A 22,120-nucleotide genomic window follows, 5' to 3' on the forward strand; every position below is an offset into this window, starting at 1 on the left:
GAGGTCCGCACCATGCTTCGACAAGGCAGACATTTGAGAGCACAATTGTCAGCCCGGTGACGTTACTCCCACTACCGCCACCACCCACCACAGCGGCTGCACTGACTGACATGGAAGCGGAGTTATGGAGGAGGTGACAGGGGTTTTATATGGGACTCCGACACGAGCAGAGAAGCAATAATCAGGAATTACCTGAAGAGGAGAAACAGGCCTGTTTGGCGAAATGTCGTGGAGAATCTATGATGTGATCTTGTCGGTTATCCGAGAATTCTATAAGGACTTTATATAAGGATCAGAGTAAAAAAAGGGATTGACTGGAGAGGGGAGTGGGCGGCGGCAGCTCGGGTGTGTTGTCCATTCGACGTGACGTGGAAGAGAAATATGGCTCCGGTAGCAACTGCCGTGCAGTTCCGTACTAAGTACATACTTCCCAGTTCACGTTCAATATTTAATTACCTTTGCATCAGTTTCCTAAGCTATTTCCTAAACACTTCACACATTCTGCAAAACTAGACATAACGTCCTGAGGTACAAGACACATAAGAAGAGATGAAAACATTTATGTTACAGACCGTTACTGCTGTCCGCAGCTCACTGTTGGCCAGAGTTAGCAGAACGATGTGACAGCTGTGTGCAGGACGGAAGGAGTCATCAAACTCGTACTCGGACTGGTTGTTACTGTGGTAGATGTCTTGAAAACAACTAGCTGTCGGTCCCTCATAATTCTGATCTACGTATAAATGAGAGACGCTTTTATTGGGGTAAGGTGGAAAAGGATATCTACTGTGACCTTTCGAAGGCATCCGCCTTAAGCGACTTAAGAATCTGGCTGGCAGGATGGAGATTTTTATCACTGTCCTGCCAAACACGGGTCTAAAGTCTCATCCATGCACAACCGCACTCGATTTGATGTGAAGAAACTCTCGATTGCAGAATTCTTGTGTGATTCCAGAATTCTTGTGTACCTGGAGAAAGTGAAGAATAGATCATTAGTATGTCTTTCGATGGTATAACTGGAGGTTTAAGTCAGTTTGGAAATTGAATAGATCTTTCCAAAAAACAATCTAACGAGCTGTAGTTTACTAAAAACCCAACGCTCCAGTTGGCCTCCAATAACAGTTTCCAGTGAGAATGTTTAGTGGGACTTAAAGGTGATAAAGAAGAAGTTTCATTTTCAGCGTTTATTGGGTTGATTAGCTTACAGTTCTAAAACAGCTGCTATACGAGAGGTGTTCAATAATTATGCAACATATTTCGTTTTTTTTTGTGAAAGCAAGTTGGTTTCATTCAGGATTGAAATACTCCATATTATTCCCCATTCCTCTACCTAAAAAACACTAATTTCCAACATACTCTCCTTTCAATGCGACGGACTTGCACGCCCTATATGGCCGTATGGTACCACTCTACTTGTCGACGTTGGAGCAAACGTCTTGCTGCATCAATAACCTCTCCATTATCCGTGTACTGCTTCCCGCGGATTGTAACTTCCGTTGGGAAATAGAGATGGAAGTCGGAAGGTGCGAGATCTGGGGTGTAGAGTGGATGAGGAAGAAATTGAAATGAAGTTTTTTGAGTTCCTCTAGGATGCGCAGACTTACGTGAGGCCTGCTTGTGACACACAAGGAGAAGTTTGTTTACATATTTGCGGCGACGTACTCGCTAAAGTCCTGAGTCTTTGTGCGGCCGGCACGCGGGAGATGAGATCGGACACGTTTGCGTGACAGTAGTGCGATGATGACCGGCACCCCCCCCCCCCCCCCACCGCTCCAAACGACACAGGTCGGTGACAGGTCTCTTTAGATATTCTGAAAGCACCTATGAATAAAACTTTGAACATAGCTGCTAAGGTTCAGTGACCGTGTCAGAATTATATTAGAACAAATAAGCCCTCGGTCACAAATATTTGATCGGTCTCGATTATAACAAGATAGATAATGCTTCTCAATCCAGAATTGCGTATGATGTAACCCGCACGCTAGAGAAAAATACAGCTACTTTCTCTAATGCTACGCATAACGACAGAATTTTAGTAACTTCCATTAATAATAAACTTAAAATAGCAAATGCCTTAAAAACTAAATCCGATAAAGGTTGTTGTCTATTATATTTCTGAGTATATTTCTAAAACTGAAAATTTCTTCAGTGAAAACAACATATCGGAGCTGCATTATGATCCGTCTCCTAAATTACAGAAAGAAGTGAGGTCAGCCATTAACAATGCAAAATTTCTTATAAAACCTTTCGAAAAGAAACTAATCATCAATATGAACCCTCAGCCCCCTAAACGTCTGTCCCAGTTCAAAATTCATAAACCTAATCATCCAATACGTTCAATCTCCAATAGCATGAGTAGCGCATATCACGATTTGGCCCGATTTCTACACGAAACTTTGAAAAAAAATCTTTCGTTTTCGAAAATAATTATTCCGTTCCTAACAGCCACGTTTGGGCCAAAATATTAAAAACTTAGTATGCAGTTCAGACACCAAGTTCTTTTCCTTAGATATTAAAAATCTTTATACCAATGTCCCGGTACATGAGACGCTCATCATTGTGGAAGAAAATTTACGTCAATCTATAAAAGATCTATCAGATGAACAGATTACCGACTTCATGAATCTCATTAATGTCGTTGTCAAGTACAACTACTCTTAATTCAACGGACAACTGTACCAGCAGTCTGATGGGCTCGCTATGGGCAACCCTTTAGCCGGCATCCTTGCCGACATCCGTATCAATTCCATGGAAAAAAAAAACTGTTTAACCGTGTCTCAGCCGCTTCACTAGGTATCCTTTCTTACACAAGATACGTTGATGATATTCTAGTCACCTATAACCGACCCGCCGAGAGAACTGATCATATATTTAAACTTCTTGACGACCTCCATGAAAATATTTCTTTCACTATTCAACTCGAAAACGAAAACCGCCAACTACATTATTTAGACTTGACGCTTACAGTAGAAGACAATAACATCACTTTCAATATTCTTCGAAAAGAAACGTATACTGACCAAAACGTGCCTGCTTCTTATTTTCATCCACAGTCTCAAAAAATGGCCTTTTTTCACTCTGCCGTCCACCGAGCCACCTCCATACCACTTTCAACAGAAAAGTTTAATGAGGAGATTAATTTACTTAAAACCATAGCAGTCAGTAATGAATATACCCCTAACATAGTGGACGACATCCTAAAAAAGAAAACTGCAAGAACTACCACGCTCAACATTTCATGCACTGAAATAACCCAAAAAACGTTTTTCTATTCCTTTCATAGGACCCATTTCGTATCAGATTCAGCGCATGCTTCGCAACAAATACAACTGCAATGTAGCCTTCTCTACTAATAATAATCTAAAGAGAAACTACATTCGTAATTTGAAATCCATTCGCTCCCCTACAGAAAGTTCTGCCGTTTATAAGATCATCTGGGATACCTGCTCCTCCTATTATATAGGGCAAACTGGACGTGCTTTCACCATCAGATATAAAGAACATCTTTTGAGAAAGAACGGCACCATTCCCCGAAATTCATCCTTTGCCGATCGTCTCTTAATTACTGGACACCTGCCTAAAGCCATAGGCGATAACAATATTCTGCATACCGAAAAGAAGGGGCGTAGGTTAGATGTTTTAGAGGAATTGGAGATTTTCTAACATCTCTCTCGTCATGATGGCCTCATTCTCAACGAACAGCTGCAGCTGCGAAATAAAAACTTTTTCGACTGTATAAAGCCATTGCATGATCTTTGATTCAGATTTCCTCATGCATTTTACCGAAATGTTGTTTTCCTGTTACATCTTTTCTGTTTTATTGTATGTCATAACTAACGTTTTTTTACGTTACAAAATGTATCTCTGTTTAAAGCAGATAAATATGTAACTTCATCCTATTGTTATTAGTGCTTGTGTTATGCCCGAATCAGCTGCATCACAATTTCATGTGTCTAATTTTGAATGTACAGTAGCCTAATTGTTTCTGCGGCTACTACAAGGCGCTCGTAGTAACACCATGTTTAATTGCCCACACTTTCTAACGTGGGCACCTCAGTCTTGTTGCAACCCTTGTTCACTGAAGTACGAGCAGCCCTTAGCGGCTCACCATCTTACTTATAACTATTCATGACGTCGCCTTTCCGGTTTAGATCTTTTTTAATATGTGACTTGTAATTACTGCATCTTTTCCAGTCAGTACAAACTTTTAAAATGGTTCAAATGGCTCTGAGCACTATGCGACTTAACTTCTGAGGTCATCAGTCGCCTAGAACTTAGAAATACTTAAACCTAACTAACCTAAGGACATCACACACATCCATGCCCGAGGCAGGATTCGAACCTGCGACCGTAGCGGTCACGCGGTTCCAGACTGAAGCGCCTTTAACCGCACGGCCACAACGGCCGGCACAAACTTTTATTTTATTAGTGTATTATACAGGGTATTACAAAAAGGTACGGCCAAACTTTCAGGAAACATTCCTCACACACAAAGAAAGAAAATATGTTATGTGGACATGTGTCCGGAAACGTTACTTTCCTTGTTAGAGCTCATTTTATTACTTCTCTTCAAATCACATTAATCATGGAATGGAAACACACAGCAACAGAACCTACTAGCGTGACTTCAAACACTTTGTTACAGGAAATGTTCAAAATGTCCTCCGTTAGCGAGGATACATGCATCCACCCTCCGTCGCATGGAATCCCTGATGCGCTGATGCAGCCCTGGAGAATGGTGTATTGTATCACAGCCGTCCACAATACGAGCACGAAGAGTCTCTACATTTGGTACCGTGGTTGCGTAGACAAGAGCTTTCAAATGCCCCCATAAATGAAAGTCAAGAGGGTTGAGGTCAGGAGAGCGTGGAGGCCAGGGAATTGGTCCACCTCTACCAATCCATCGGTCACCGAATCTGTTGTTGAGAAGTGTACGAACACTTCGACTGAAATGTGCAGGAGCTCCATCGTGCATGAACCACATGTTGTGTCGTACTTGTAAAGGCACATGTCCTAGCAGCACAGGTAGATTATCGCGTATGAAATCATGATAACGTTCTCCATTGAGCGTAGGTGAAAGAACATGGGGCCCAAACTAAAATGAGCTCTAACATGGAAATTAAGCGTTTCCGGACACATGTCCACATAACATCTTTTCTTTATTTGTATGTGAGGAATGTTTCCTGAAAGTTTGGCCGTACCTTTTTGTAACACCCTGTATACCTAATATGTTTTAGAACAGTTAGTCTAATTCTGAAGACGATGCTCATAGTAGCGTCGAAACCTGGTCAATTTTGACTTAATATTTGTGACCGAGGGCTTATTTGTTCTAATGTAGCACCTGTGAATGTTTGCGATGCCTTGGTTTTCCACCAGAAGAAACTCGATGGCAGCTCTCTAACTGGAATCCAGCTCCGTTACAGGTGCATTTTGAAGGCCACATGCTTCCACTTACCAGAACCTCATGAAACTATAGTGCATGAAGCGGGAGTATTCCACGATGTCCAAAATCGTATCGCGCTTTGTTTGAACCGAAACTGATCGAGGAAAAATGTGTTGCATTACTTATCGGATGCCCAGGTGTATAACATTCATTAGCTTGGTGGATTAGCAACAAAGTTCCCTATTAGTATTACATGAGATGCAGATCCACGTGAGGGATCCTCGTGTTCGTAGGACATACGTTATGCGATAAAACAAGAATAATTATGTATTTTAAGTCGTTTGTTTTAGGGGAAATAGTTCTCATGGATGCAGAGTAAGTCAGAGGAACCCCAATATTTACTTACATTGACTCCGTTACTGGAATAAGTATTTGTAGAAACTGGATTTCACCTGACACCCAGCTCATCTGGTATTATTAATTTTATATGGACATGAATTACCTTTACTAACAAATCCGTCTGTGGAGGAGGAGTTTGCTATCAAATCATTTAGCCCCTTCTTACACTTTACTAGTAGCTCAATTCTTTACGGCTGCAGGCAAGTTAAAAAACGTGTTTTTTCCTGCCGAATGCACGCCTTTCTGGACCAAAATACCTGATTTGAAATCTTAGAAAACTCACCAACGTACAGCAATGCACTGATGCTCAGCCGGGAGGTAGTCGGTTTCAATCCAGGCGGTCGAAAAAGTCAGCAGCAGTATTTGACAGGTTGCAGTGGTGCTGGTGGATTAGGCATCTGGCTTAGCGCTAAGGTCCTCTGTTGGGTCCTAGTTTTCTCTGCAGACACTGGGATATTTGGGGCATGACGGGACAGCGGGACAAAACTAGATTCTGCTGTTTTCTGAACCGGACAGTACTGCACCCTATTCAAGTGATATGTAACTGTGTCTTTGAATGGAGGGTGCAAGAGACATTTGGTCTTGGTGTGGAGTGCGACTTGTACGACAACGGTTGTGCTCCTTGTTTCCAGTTGTGGTTAGTAGGCTTCTGTGAATTTTAACCAAGCTAAGCTGTTAATTGCGAAATGTATTCCCTCAAATGACATGTAATCTTAAAGTGCATGTCATTCGCTATGAGGTAGTTATATAATACGTTCAAATGCGAAATTATTGTGATCCACAAAAGTTGCTGACCTGAAATATTCTCTTGGGATGGAACGGGACTGGAAAAAAATGACACAGTGTCAGATTCTGCCCATTAATTTTTTCACGCTAATAGACTTCAAACTGAAGAGCTAAAGGAACTGCTACACCTGCCTGATATCGTGTAGGACTCCCACGAACATGCAGAAGTGCCACAACACCATGTGTCACGAACTCGATCAATGTCTGATGTAGTGCAGGAGGTTACTGACACTGTGAATCCTACAGGGCTGTCCATAAACCCGTAAGAGTACGAGGGAATGGAGATCCCTTCTAAACAGCAGATATGCTCAATAACCTCCATGTGTGGGGAGTTTGGTTGCCGACGGAAGTGTTTAAAGTGAGAAGGGTGTTCCTAGAGCCATTCTGCAGCAATTCTGGACGTGTGGGGTGCCGCATTGTCCTGGTGAACTGCCTAAATCGTTCGGAATGTATAATGGACATGAATGGATGCAAGTGATCAGACAAGATGCGTTTGTACGTGTCACCTGTCACAGTCGCATCTAGACATTTCAGGGGTCCAATATGTCTCCAACTGCACACGCCCCACATCATTACAAGGCCTACATCATTTTGAACAGTCCCTGCTGTTATGTAGGGTCCATGGATTCACGAGGTTGTCTCCATACCCGTACACGTTATCCGCTCGATACAATATGAAACGAGACTCATCTGACCAGGCAACACGCTTCTAGATATCAACAGTCCAATGTTAGTGTAGATGGATTAGATTAGATTACATTAATTATTCATTCCATAGACCCACAAAAGAGGGGATCCTCCTGGGTGTGGTACATGTCAGATAAACACGTTACAAAAATGTAAATAGAAAAACTTGAGTTTCATTAATTTTAATGACCCTCAGTCAATAAATAGTAAAATTATGTACATGAAATAAAATTAAAATTCTAATATTTAGAGGTTTAACACATACATCCGCTTTCATTAAATCCTCATTCACACACTGTAGTTACTTGACTATTACAACCAAGTATTGTCAATAATTAAAGTAAATTGTTCATCTCAATGATCCTCAGTTATGAACAGTCAAATTATGCCCAGGATTTAAAATTAAACTTCCACTATTTACAGACTTAAGACTTACATCTGCCTCCCATACATCCATCATTGACACAGTAGGTAGTTACTTGGTTGTTACAACCAAGTATTGTCAAAAATTATAGCATAATAAATTTTCATTAAAATGGCCTACTGCACTTGTTGAGAAATTCATGAATGGAATAGGAGTTGGCCAGCAAAAATTCTTTTAAATTAAGTTTAAATTGTGCGTTGTCTGAAACTAAACTCTTAATGGTTGCTGAATACTGCACTCCTTTCTGGGCCCAGGCGAATCGGAAAGCTCTGTGTCGTGCAATCATCAAGGGTACACGAATGGTCCTTCGGCTCCGAAAGCCCCCCATATCGATGATGTTCCGTTGAATGGTTCGCTCGCTGACACTTGTTGATGGGCCAGCACTAATATCTGCAGCAATTTGCGGAAGGGTTGCAATTCCGTCACATTCAACGCTTCTCTTTAGTCGTCGCCTGTCCCATTCTTACAGGATCTTTTACCGGCCGCGACGATGTCGGAGATTTGATGTTTTACCGGATTCGTGACATTCACGGTACACTCGTGCAATGGTGGTACGGGAGAATTCCCACTTCATCGTTTCCTCGGAGGTACTGTGTCCCATCGCTCGTGCGCCGACTGTAACACCATGTTCAAATTCAGTTAAATCTTTATACCCTGTCATTGCAACAGCAGTAACCGATCTAACAACTACGCCGAACACTTTTTGGATTATATAGGCGTGCCGATCGCAACGCCGGATACTGTCTGTTGACATATCTCTGAATTTGAATATGCATGCCTATACCAGTTTCTTTGGTGCTTCAGTGTATACTTTTTTTTTGCTTTTTTCAAATTGTTTGGACCTAAATTAGAAACCATCAAATTGACGTTTTGAGTTCCCTAGCTTGCAGAAAAATAATAACAAATTAAGAACGGGTTCGCCTTTTTTAAAGTACATTATTATTTTCCTGAAATACATACTTAAAAGTTATTTTTAGATAAAAGCAATACAATACATCAGATTTTGTTGTCAAGTAAATTGAATTGTAGGTGCACTTTACCTTTCGTTTTTCATTTGTGTGTGTCCTGTGGTTCTCAACGAAAATCAGCAACAGTTCTTAATTAGTACGCCACGTCATCTGCAAATATGAAGGATGTTAGAAGATGGTCTGCCCTGAATTTTTTGTTTATTTTATTACACTTTTACTGTAACAAAATTTTTTTAACCGAACGTTTTTCTGTGTGGTTGATCTGAACATGTGGACTTCGGTAAACATTTTGTGAAGCTTAAATATGGCAAAATATTTTGTTAACCTAAGAATAGCCTATATGTATGTATTAAGGAAAATAATAGAAAACCCAGAGAGGATGCCGTAATTGTGGTGAAACATATTTGGGTTATTAAACGAAACAATAAGTTGTGAACTTCCAAAAAGGTGGACGTATCCGTAATTATTCATTATTACATTAGAAAGATTGATAGACAGCAATGTGATATTAAATCAATCAAAATGACAGTTTCAACAGTTTTGTATTTCGAAAAGGGACCTCTAATTGCATATGAGCAGTTTAACGTAATCAAATCAACGTTTACAAAGCTGAGAATAAACCCATCTACATAAGTGACCAATCAGGTCGAAAATTTTAAAATATGTTCACAGCAGAACGAGAATATGAGCTCGTAGCAAATGTGTAGCCAGTGGAGAGGAGACCATTCAGGTCAGTGATGAAACATCTGATTATCAGATCATTAGCTTATCAATTAGCAGACAGAAATGGTTTAGCACATAGATCTGGCAAAGAAACTTGTGTAGCTGGACAGATCTGCGTCGTAGGATTCATTGCTAGGCACCTTACGTTGTCTATCCACAATCAAAAACCAACATCTGGTGAACAACCAGTGGGATTCAATAAATTAACAGTACAGTAACTTTGTATTAAGCATTTAGAATAGCTGCAAATTTTTCAAAATCATATTAAAATATTTTTAACGACTTTTTAAGATTCCATATCCCTTAGTCTAAATTGTCCATTAAACACTATTAAGTCTTAGTTTTAAGATGATATTTCCTAATAATGTAAACTTTTCTCAATTAATTTCACAAGAAATTACGTTATCCCTTTTCGCCACATGGGTTGTGCGGAACGGGAAGTATACTAAGGTGACAAAAGTCATGGCACATCTAAAATCGTGTACGAACTCCTTTTTTCTCGGTGTAGAGCAGCATCTCAATGTGGCATGGACTCCACAAGTTGCTGGAAGTCCCTGCAGAAATACTGAGCCATGCTGCCTCTGTAGTCGTTCATAATTGCGAAAGCTTTGCTGGTACAGGATTTTGTGCACGAAACAAATTCTATCGTTGTTTGAGTATATGAAGGCCATGAATGGCTGAAAACGGTCTCCAAGTAGCCGAACATAACCGTTTCCAGACTACGATAGGGTTAGTTGGCCCACAGGACCCTATCCATTACATGTAAACTCAGCCAACACCATTATGGAGGCGCCACTAGCTTGCAAAGTGCTTTTTGACAACTTGGATCCTTGATTTCGTGGGATCTGCGCTACATTCCAAACCTACAATCAGCTCTTTCTAACTGAAATCGAGACTCATCTGCCCAGGCCACTGTTTCCAGTCTCGTAGGGTCCAACCAATATTGTCACGAGCTCAGGACACGCGTTCCAGGTGTTTTCGTGCTATTAACCAAGGCTGCTGCCATATCACATTAACGTCAAATTTCGCAGCACCGTCGTAACGGAGACATTTGTCGTATGTCCCACATTGATTTCTGCGGTTATTTCACGCTGTGTTGTCTGTATGTTAGCAATTACAGCTCTACGAGAACGCCACTACTCTCGATCGTTAAGTCGGCCATTGCGTTGTCCGTGGTGAGGGCTAATCCCTGAAATTTGGTATTCTCGGCATACTTTTGGCACTGTGGATCTCGGAATATTAATTCCCTAACGATTTCCGAAATTGAATATCTTATGTATCTACTCCAACTACCATTCAGAATTGATTGTCTATTAATTCCCGTCGTGCGTCCAAAATCGCGTCGGAAACTTTCTTGCATGAATCACCTGAGTAAAATTGACATCTCCACCAACGCACTGCCCTTTTATACCTTGTGTAAGCGATATTACCGCCATCTGTACGCGTTCACATCACTGTCCAATTACTGTTGTCACCTCATTGTGTATGCAAGCATTTCTATGACAAATATAAAAAATAAATGAAATACATTTTTATTTGATTTTTCAAGTAAGGTACCTTAGGTTGTACTACAAGGTAATTTTCTTATTAGTTTAAGAAATGTTGTATTCTGGTTCTTTATTTTACGAAACTGTTAAACATTAAGTATCCCTTTCTGCCCCGAGTTTCCCTACAGGGAGTGTGATTGTGGGAGACGATCATTTGTTGACTGGTTCCGTACTTCTTTCTTGCGCAAAGTCAAAAGAACAAGTATGTGTATCCACTGTAGAGCTTTGTTATGTAGACAGGGCAATAATATATTTTAAACCAATTTAACAATTTAATAATCACAGAAGTCCCGCTGACACCAGAATAAATATTTTGAACACTCTTTACGCCAAGAACTAGCCCAAAAGCTATGGCAATATAATCACTGTGGCTTGAAATTTTATCCTCATTCCCACAACGCACAGTTATTATAAAAATCGGCTGCATCCGCCAAACACTGCCAAAATGAAGTCACGCGTGATCCAGAACGTTCTTCAAAATATCCAGCGGGTCCATACAATCGTCCAGACGACTATAACCGGCTTTCACACAGCGTTTAACGTAAGCAAAATCGCTATCCAGATAACAGATAACGGATTCAGAAAGTCGTTGGTAGATTTCCGGAGATACGTATTACCAGATGACTACCCACAGGTCTTGTAATTCTTGTAAATTACGTGGTGGTGGTTTGGGGGCACTGAACAGCCGTTAGAAAGCGTCTTCGATGCGTTCCATCGGGTTCAGATCAGGCCGATTTGGCCGCCAAGACGTCAACGTGCGTTCATCATCATGCTCCTCACACCATCGCAGCGCGATTCTGGCCGTGTGATACGAACAGTTTCCCTGGTGAAAGATGCCATCTGTCGGGGAAGACAACATGAATGAAGTGACACAGATGGTCAGCTGTAATGTTCACGATGTTCACCGCTGTCATGTCTGTCCTGTTTCCGAGGCTAGACTGAGTTCTGCAAATACGTTTATTAAGTCCCTTAATGGCATACTACCCATCGCCGGTGAGACACGTGACCGGAGTGCAAAATCTGAGCTTTACGAGCCACAACTCGTAACTGACCTGGGGGGATGGTACTGCATTCTTTCGTAGTTGATGATAGTGTTATACCGCCATTACACTGTCGTCGTAGATTCGTCTGTTTGGCAGCGCACAATAGTGAGAAGGCAAGTTGAGTGACATCACGCTAATGTAATTTCAAAAATAGTTAGGCACACTTGGAGAAAGTCTGTAATTAAAACGACTAAATATTTCGATAGTTGCTGTCTTTAATTATTTCATAATTACCAACATTTTCTTTAGGAAGAAAGTTGTACACAAATTTACCTTGTCACCAAGAGTACAGATCTACTACATATCATATAATAATAAATGAGGGATTTCCTGGACTGGTTAGAGTTAGCAGAATTTATCGAAAAGTGGATATTGGATCAGGGCACTCTTTACTAGTGTCAATAATTAACGTCTATGTAAAAGGGCGAAAACAGAAGAAACTAATTAAGGATCAAAAGCAAGAACACGATTCTAAGGTTATCTTTTAGAAGATAGTGGCATAAGAGATCTCTACCAAACTCGGGTGGCAAAAACATTAGAACTTATTGAATAGTAGAAGACTTGGATGACAAATGGAAACACTGAAAAACAGTCGTATCAGATACAGCTAATGAGGATCTGAAGAAGAAAAGTAAATATAGGAGTACAATTGTAAGGATCTGGACACAAAAGATGGAAACAACTATTAAAGGAAAACAGGGAGCTTTAAAGACCTACATGAATAATCCCTTAAAGGAAAATTATAATGAACGTAAAGAGAATAGAAATAATGCCAAACACATAACTTGGAAAGCACATATTGAAGCATTGGAACCCTTTATTAGCGATACACAGCAGCACTTACATGGCAGCTAAACTGTCACTTATAAAATGAAGAAATCATTAAAATAACTAAAAAATAAAAAGGACTGGTTAGGTGTCAGTAATATAAGAGAAACGGAATGGATGAATTATTCTAAAACATATGGTGTGTATGATAATACTGTAATTCAGACGATACCTGAACGACACTAAAGTCTTGGACAATACTGATACGCGATACCTGACGGAAGATGTAAGACTTACAAATAATAGGAAAACCACTGGTTTAGACGGTATTAACACAGGACAGGAAATATGGAGGGCTCTTCCTTCATACAAGGCTTCTTTGCGTCTTTAATCGATGCTGGAGACGTAAAAAGATACCAAAACCTGGCTGAACACCCAAGTGATGTATGTTATTAAAAATTGTGATAAAAATAAATGAACTAACTAGAGGGCTCTTCCTTCATACAAGGCTTCTTTGCGTCTTTAATCGATGCTGGAGACGTAAAAAGATACCAAAACCTGGCTGAACACCCAAGTGATGTATGTTATTAAAAATTGTGATAAAAATAAATGAACTAACTACAGATGTACAAGTATCCTGGGTCAAGCCTGTAAATTATATTCGAAAATCCTTAATACAGGACTAAAAAATACAATATAAAAACTAACATCTGATAAACAGTTAGATCTTAGAAAGAAACGATCGCCTATTGACAGCGTCTTTACACTGCGCTACATTTGTAGACAAGAAGAAAATTAAGTTTGGATACCAATCTTGCTTTTATAGATATTGTGAAGACATTTGTTAACGTGGACACAGAAATGCTATGGAATACACTGAGGTGACAAAAGTTATGTGATGGCGATAAGCCCATATACAGATGGCGGTAGTATCGCGTACACAAGGTATAAAAGGGCAGTGCATGGCGGGGCTGTCATTTGTATTCAGGTGATTTACATAAAAATGTTTTAGCCGTATTTAAGGCCGAACGACGAGAATTAACAGACTTTTAACATGGAGTTGTTGTTGCAGCCTGACACACGGGACATTACATTTCGGAAATCGTTAGATAATTCAATATTCAGAGATCCACAGTGTCACGAACGTGCCGAGAATACCAAATTTCAGGCATTACCTCATACCAAGAACAACGGAGTGGCCGACGGCCTTAACTTAATGACCGAGAGCAGTGGCGTTTGGGTAGAGTTGTCAGTGATAACAGACAAGGAAAACTGAGTGAAATACCCGCATAAATCATTGTAGGGGGTACCACGAACGTGTTCGTTAGGACACTCAACGAAAATTTGCTTTAATGGTGACGCAAGTGCTTTTGTTAACAGCACGACATCGCCTGCAGCTGCTCACCTGGGCTCGTGACCATATTGTATGGACTCTAGACGACTGGAAAACCGTTACCTGGATCAGATGAGTCCGCTTTTCATTTCATAAGAGCTGATGGTAGTGTTACAGTATGGCGTAGACACCACGTAGACAAGGACCAAAGTTCACAACAAGGCACTGAGCAAACTGGAGATGGTTCCACAATGGTGTGGGCTGCGTTTACATGGAATTGACTGGGTACTCTGATCCAACTTCTATAACTCACAGAAAATGGTTACGGCCGGCTGCTTGGGGACTGTATGCTACTACTCATGGACTTACCAAAAACGATGCCCTATCATCGGGCCGCAATTGTTTGCAATTGGTTTGGAGAATATTCTGGAAAATTTGGCCCGACATGACTCCAATCGAACATTATTTGGACACAATAGATCAGTCCCCCATGAACCTCTGACCTTGCCGTCTGTGGCGTGGCTTGTGTGCCTCAGCGATGCATATAGCCGTAGTGTAGGTACAATCACAACAGAGGGATGTCTGTTGAGAAGTCAGACAAACTTGTGGTTCTGAAGAGGGGCACCAGCCTTTTCAGTTGTTGCAGGGGCAACAGTCTGCATGACTGACTGATATGGCCTTGTAACATCAACCGTAACGGCCTTGCTGTGCTGGTACTGCGAACGGCTAATATCAAGGGGAAACTACAACGGAAACTCTTTCCCAGCATCTGCACCACTACTATATGGATAAATGATAATTGCGTCCTCTTGGGTAAAATATTCTGGAGATGAAATACTTCCCCATCCGGATCTCCATGCGGGGACTACTTAGAAACATGTCCTCGCCAGGAGAAACGAAGCCAACATTTTACGGATCGGGCAAGTAGGGTAGAAAAATCAAAAACTTTGACGTTAGACGTAGTGGGAATTAGTGTTCTGAGGCAGTGTAACGACGCGAGTCAAGCCACAATAGCATTTTATTGCAGTAAGCTACCTTGTAGTACGAGCTCGTATCTTTGGAGTCGGTGGTGGTGACAGCCGCTTGTATCTCGGCGTGATTAAGTCGCACCTGTCGCTACCACGACCGTGCGAAGTGCTAATTGTGTCTGTTCCAGCGACAGAATATTCAAACCCTTAAGAATCTAAATAGTCTGTACTAAATCTTATTCAGTTTCGAAAAAACTTTATATTTAGCCTTTTGTTATGAAAAAAATCTGGTTGCAAAATCTCAGCTTTCTGACTGGGATACTCTCTAAGTTAGAGAAAATTACCAAAAATACCAAAAACCGACAGTAGTAAGATTAAAGTCAGTCCAGATGCATAACAGTTTCTCCTTTGCTATCAGTTGTAATCATTACTGAAGTTTACAAAATGTTAGGTCAGTATGTTTGAATTTTTATACTTAAATAACGTTTACTATTTTTCGTTTTCGTAATAGAGAATTCAGTAAGAATTAAAATTCATTTAATAACTATTTGTTTTGTTGTGTAAATAAATGAGAGTAAATCATCTCCTGTTAAACATTATGTAACATGGTCATGGGAAAGTGTGCAACAAGCTGTTGCAACGAAAGCTGTAATTCCCCTTACTTGCTGATGACGTATGTCCAAGTGTGCTTGTTTTTGTAAGAAGGCACACAGAATAGTTATTGGTAGAGTAATGTTTTTCTAAAGTTATTTCGAGATTAGTTTTCGTTTCGTTTGGTTTGGTGGAACATTTTATTAATATTTGCAGAATGACGTAAATGCATCTGTGAATGTTGATTGCAGTAAAACAGTTTAGGCGCGAATATGATCTTGAAAGATTGATCTGATTGGTTGTTCATTTGATCAACAAATCAGAGTGAAGTCTTTCCCGCGCCTTAACAAGTAGTATTTGCACTGTGAGCAACGGCACTGAAGCAGCCGTGGTCTCGCTGTCGGACGCGAAGGTCATGTTGATTGTGTCCGAAAAAGTTATATGTAACATGAAGAAGGTATCGTTATTTCGCTTTCGGTTTATATCGACGTGAAAGCAGATGCATTTACGGACAGATTGTGAAAATCTAAGCTTTGTGAAGGAATTAGTTGGAGAGATAAACGCTTGTGAACTCTCGGCCTTTGTGAAGTATTCCGCGTGGCATATTTCGTAATCGTTTACGGAATAGTTGGCGAGAAACTTCTTTTAAAGAAATCCACTGTAAAGAACCGAATGTAAAACTCATGTTGTAGCTGAGTATAAACTGTGAAAATCGCGTAACAATTCGGGTTGAACTTTGGTACATTTCTGGCTGTCTTGCGTGTGTACTAGTTGGTATGAGCTGTGAGATGAGGACAGTGATATTAGCTGTTAGTTTTAAATATGCGCTGATGGCACCTATTTAATTTGGCATCTGAAGCAAATAAAGAACTATCTACCGAATTTTGACATTTTTATAAGAGATGAAACAATCGCTCTCCGTCCGAAATTTGTTATAAGACATTTGCATGACATTTAGCTACAGTGTTAATGTAAACTATGCTAACGTAAGTATTGACGGGCACGATATTAGGAGATAACTCGAGACTTTTGTCACCTCAGTGTATAATGGCTGTACGAGGTTATCCTATCTCACCTCATTAAGCTAGGCTGTTAACAGACTATACACAAAGAACGAAATTGTTATAGATATTGGAAATATAAACAGAAAGCTAGTGAAAACAAACGATATGCTGCGATCATAATGTCGTATGTCCCCGACATTCTTCAGAATATACGAAGATGAGGTGATCAGTAAACGGAAAAAGCTTAATAAATAAGAAGTATGTTTAGATAGTGATTTTATGTGTATATTATCTAACTGTGATTACAGAGACTGAAGATGACCTTCAGATAACTTGCAGCAGATACACTAAGACGACAACCTGACATTATCTGTAAATAAAATGAAAGTGATAGGGCATACAACCTGTAAGTGTAAAACAGTCTTGAAAAATAAAATCTTGGAGCAAGTTAAACATTTTAAATATCTGAGATGCGACATCACTTATAAACATGACGTGACAAAAAATTAAATAAATTTACTTCCATACCTGGAACTATGGTTAAAAGTTTGCAGAATAAAGCCAGGAGAGAAACCAAGCTGGAGTTTCATAATACCATAACACTACCGACCCCACTACTCTCTTTCAAATTCTGAAGGTGGCAGGGGTAAAATACAGGGAGCGAAAGGCTATTTACAATTTGTACAGAAAGCAGATGGCAGTTAATAACAGTCGAGGGACATGAAAGGGAAGTAGTGGTTGGGAAGGGGGTGAGACAGGGTTTTAGCCTCTACCCGATGCTATTGAATCTGTGTACTGAGCAAGCAGTAAAAGAAACAAAAGAAAAGTTCGGAGTAGGTTTTAAAATCCATGGAGAAGAAATAAAAATTTTGAGGTTCGCCGATAACATTGTAGTTCTGTCAGAGAGAGCAAAGGACTTGGAAGAGCAGTTGAACGGAATGGACAGTGTCTTGAAAAGAGGGTATAAGATGAATATCAACAAAAGCAAAATGAGGATAATGGAATGTAGTCGAGTTAACTCAAGTGATGCTGAGGGAATTAGATTAGGAAATGAGACACTTAAAATAGTAAAGGAGTTTTGCTATTTGGGGAGCAAAATAACTGATGATGGTCGAAGTAGAGAGGATATAAAATGTAGACTGGCAATGGGAAGGAAAGCGTTTCTGAAGAAGAGAAATTTGTTAGCATCGAGTATTGATTTAAGTGTCAGGAAGTCGTTTCTGAAACTATTTGTATGGAGTGTAACCATGTATGGAAGTGAAAGCTGGACGATAAATAGTTTAGACAAGAAGAGAATAGAAGCTTTCGAAATGTGGTGTTACAGAAGAATGCTGAAGATTACATGGGTAGATCACATAACTAATGAGGAGGTATTGAATAGAATTGGGGAGAAGAGGAGTTTGTGGCACAACTTGACTAGAAGAAGGGATCGGTTGGTAGGACATGTTCTGAGGCATCAAGGGATCACCAATTTAGTACTGGAGGGCAGCGTGGAGGGTAAAAATTCTTAGAGGGAGACCAAGAGATGAGTACACTAAGCAGATTCAGAGAGATGTAGGCTGCAGTAGGTACTGGGAGATGAAGAAGCTTGCACAGGATAGAGTAGCATGGAGAGCTGCATCAAATCAGTCTCAGGATTGAAGACCACAACAACACAACCGACCCGTATTGTGCAAGTGAAGAATGGTCGACAACAAGAGGCAAAGAAAGTACAACACAAGCCCAAGAAATGATCGTGAAGGAAATGAGGATGTAAGAAAAGATTTGGGACTATGTGACCTAATCTAAAAGAAGAAAGTAGGATAAAATTATATAAATTAGAGGCGGAGATGGAGAAAGGGAAGAAATTAATGATACCAGCTGCACCGGGCATTTGTACATAGTAAGAGGGCTTGAGCGAAAATGTGTACCAGGCCAGGAGTCCAACCGTGGTTCTTCTACTTACTGGACAGTTTCCCCAATCACTGTGCCACCCGGACATAGTGTTTATCGGAAATTTGCGGTCTATCTCGACACACTCCCTAGCGGACTCACATTCCCACCTAGCGCCACCTATCGGTAGTCTCCGTCCATGTCGTCTATGCTTGATAATTTTAAATTCTCGCTGGATATCGAACGTAAATGAGTATTCGCACTGAAGGCTGTTGGTTCACTGCCAGTCGATACGAATAAGTTATAGCAATACATGGTGTGTGTTCTTTCAGACATGTCACAAAGAACAGACATCACGCTTTCATATAACAGGAGAAAATGGCAGGATTATGTACACCTCCGGGTTGGAGAAGGTCTCCTGGTAATGGCTCTCAATCTCAAATGCTCTGTAAGAATAAATATACGAAGAACTTACAAGATACTGACTACCATACAGGCAATTTGCCTAATAAATGAAGTGAAGGAGAAGAAGTAGTTTCAGGTGATACAGGCCAGTATTTCAAATTAATTGCCATGAATTCTTAGATGATTCTATTTTTTTCAGTTATTAAACAGAGTAGTTCTTCTGACGTTTCATTCAAGAGTCAGTGAGGAGCGATTTCTGTAACCTGCAGTAAGTTCCAGGAATTACAAGAAGTTCGAGGCTCCATCAACCTCCCGATATCCGAGACGGTAAGCAGAGTCTAAAAGGCTGACTGTGAAGGAGGGCGTCTCTCGGTACGTGAGAAGACTGGTAGGCGATAACCCCGACCTGCTCGAATGAGCTCAACCAAGAGAGACCTCTTTCTCTGGTAAATCTGGTATTCATGCCAGAATCCTTCAATTGTCCCTCGCTAGTCTACAGTAACACAAGAGGAGAGCGCCAGTTCCAAATTCTCGAACTCCTAAGGAAACCTGCAACGAATAGTGCTTTCTTGATATTATATATTTTGAAAATTTCTTATTCAGACTGGGGTTCCATTAGCAGCTCTCAGAATAAACTCGACCCCTCCACACTGTCCCGGTTTTATGGACTTCTCCCCGGCATCAGCGCAGCCTTATTAACAGCGTGCAGCTGAACGGCCGAATGAATTACGTGCTTTGGGGGAGAGAGTGGGGGAGAGGCGTGTTTACGGCCGACGACGACGCCCCCGCCTGGTATAAAAGGGCTTAAAAGGCGCGCGCCGCAAGTGCGTAAGTCAAAAGTTTCCCGCCTGCTACCGCCCCACCCTACTCCGCTGATTTCATTTGCGCTCTATAGCGCGACCCATTCATAATGCGTTCTTTTCCTCTCTAGCTGGGAGCGTAGAATGTCCCTAGCAAGGGCACGGGCTGCGAGATGTGCGATTGCACCGCCCTGCTTTCTGTCTAGGCTCCCGCCGTACCGGAAGGGCGCATTCCGGAAAGAGGAAGCGCAAATCGTAAGAATCAGATCCCAGTCATTATAAGCTGCAACTCCGCCACCGCAGGGCGTTAGAACTGCAGTGGAGCGCTTTTCTGCGTCACACTTCAGGTGATGAAGCCCCTAACAACCGCACCGCGTAACTAAATGATCAAAGGAAGCCTCTTTTACTCAAGCATAACAGCATAACGAAGTTTGAAATACGCGAAAGAGAGCTACCTCGTTACAACCAGCACAGATGCGGTGATTCCTGCGTTGTTACTCGTGTGTCTCAATTTGCATGTTCTTCTTTCAAGATACAAACACCAAAAAATAATTAATGTAGAGTAATGAAAGTTTTGGAATGCATTTGTCTAGGTAGCATATATAAGTGATTAACACTGCAAGTTCACAGCGAGGAAGCGCGAGAGAGGCCGTCACAAAGGTGAAATTCTGGTACATTAATAACTGGTGCATTGATGCCTGGTGTAACTACCAGAATGTTGAACGCAAGCATGCAAAGTGCAGGCATTGAGTTTTACAGGTGACGGATGTCAGTTCGTAGAATGGAATTCCTTGCTTGTTGCACTTGGTCGGTCAATACAGGGACAGTTGCGGATGACGCTCGATTGGAGACAGATCTGGTGACTGAACAGACAAAGGCAACTTGTCGCCACTTTGTAGAGAATGTTGTGTTACAACAGCGGTATTTAAGTGAGAGTTGTACTGTTGGAGCCCCCCCCCCCCCCCCCCCCCCCCGTTGGAAGCTGTTTACGAGTAGCAGTACAACAGGTCCAATTAGCAGAATGATGTGCAAATGTGCAACCTGAGTGAGAGGGATAACAACGGGAGCGCTCCTGCTGTCGTAAGCTTCTTTCTAACCAACACAGGAGTATCACTGGCACCGAGGCAGAACCAGCTTTCATCATAAAAAAGAACGGTCTTCTGCCCTGCCTCCACAAATGGTGGTGGTTTGAGGTCAACGGAATGCACGCTACAGGGCTTCTGGCTCGGAGCTGTCTTTGAAGCAACCAATTTGCAACAGGTATGTGAGTCTTTGTGATGCCAACTACTGCTAAAATTGCTGCTGCAGATGCAGTACGATGCGCCACAGCCATATGCCGAACTCGATGGTCTTCCCACTTGGTAGTGCCAAGTGGCCGTCCGGAACCCAGTTTCTAGCAATCGTACATTCCAGTGACCACCGTTACCAGCAGTCATGTACAGTGCCTGCATTCCCGCCACGTCTTTCTGCAGTATTATGGAAGGTACACTCCTTACCCTCTCGCTGCCACAAACACTCTGACTGCCCACCGTTCAAGCGCTTGCTGCTCACTCATTCTCTCGGCGATTTCAAAACCAAAACTGGTCAAGGAGGCAAGACCGTGAAAGTAGGACAAATCCAAAGATATCAAAATAAGAACGGGCGAAAGATGCGAGTCATACAGATTGACTAAGCACGTCCAACCTCGAAGGTAACTAACGCTCACCATCGTCACAGCGTGTATTTAAAGGAAACCTGTAACACCCCTTTCACGCGACTGGGGCTAAATTTGAATAGACATCATGTTTTAGTTGTAGAAACGCGGCTGTCAGATTTCGTTTATGTCTCATAACTCTTTCTCGATGTTGCGATTTTTTCCGTCAGTGTATTTACTACCGATTCAGCTGAGCAAGAAGAACTGGAAACCGGCAACGGAAATTGTCATTCGATATACCTGTTCGTACGTTTTACTAGTGCATGTATTTTGGCTCTGTTTCATTTTCGCTCCTTCACAGGGCCGACGTTCTGTGATGACGTCTGGACGTCGAAAACCTTGACAGCTACTTGTGGTTTCACGTCCTTCAACTATGTTCCACAGATGCTTACGACAGTAGAACGTGAACAGCCGACCAGCCACGCCATTTGCGAGATGCATGTTCCCAGGCGCCGGCCTATGACAGTCTGTTATTTCTGAACGTCATTTACGTCGGCGTTCTTTACTGTCGATGGGTAGTGGTCACAATACCGAGTGGTTATAAGTAAACTTTTCTTATTTAAAACGTCATAACACGGAAACTAATTACCGTACGACTACCAAACTTGGCAGCATGAATGTCTAGAATATGGGGTGCTTGATTTCCATGCATCACAGCGCCACCGTCTATTTACAACTATGGTCACCAGGTGCCGTGATCAGTCATCGTGATTCATAGCCTCACACACC

The sequence above is a fragment of the Schistocerca nitens genome, chromosome 1 (assembly GCF_023898315.1).
Source record: "Schistocerca nitens isolate TAMUIC-IGC-003100 chromosome 1, iqSchNite1.1, whole genome shotgun sequence".
NCBI classification, from domain to species: domain Eukaryota; kingdom Metazoa; phylum Arthropoda; class Insecta; order Orthoptera; family Acrididae; genus Schistocerca; species Schistocerca nitens.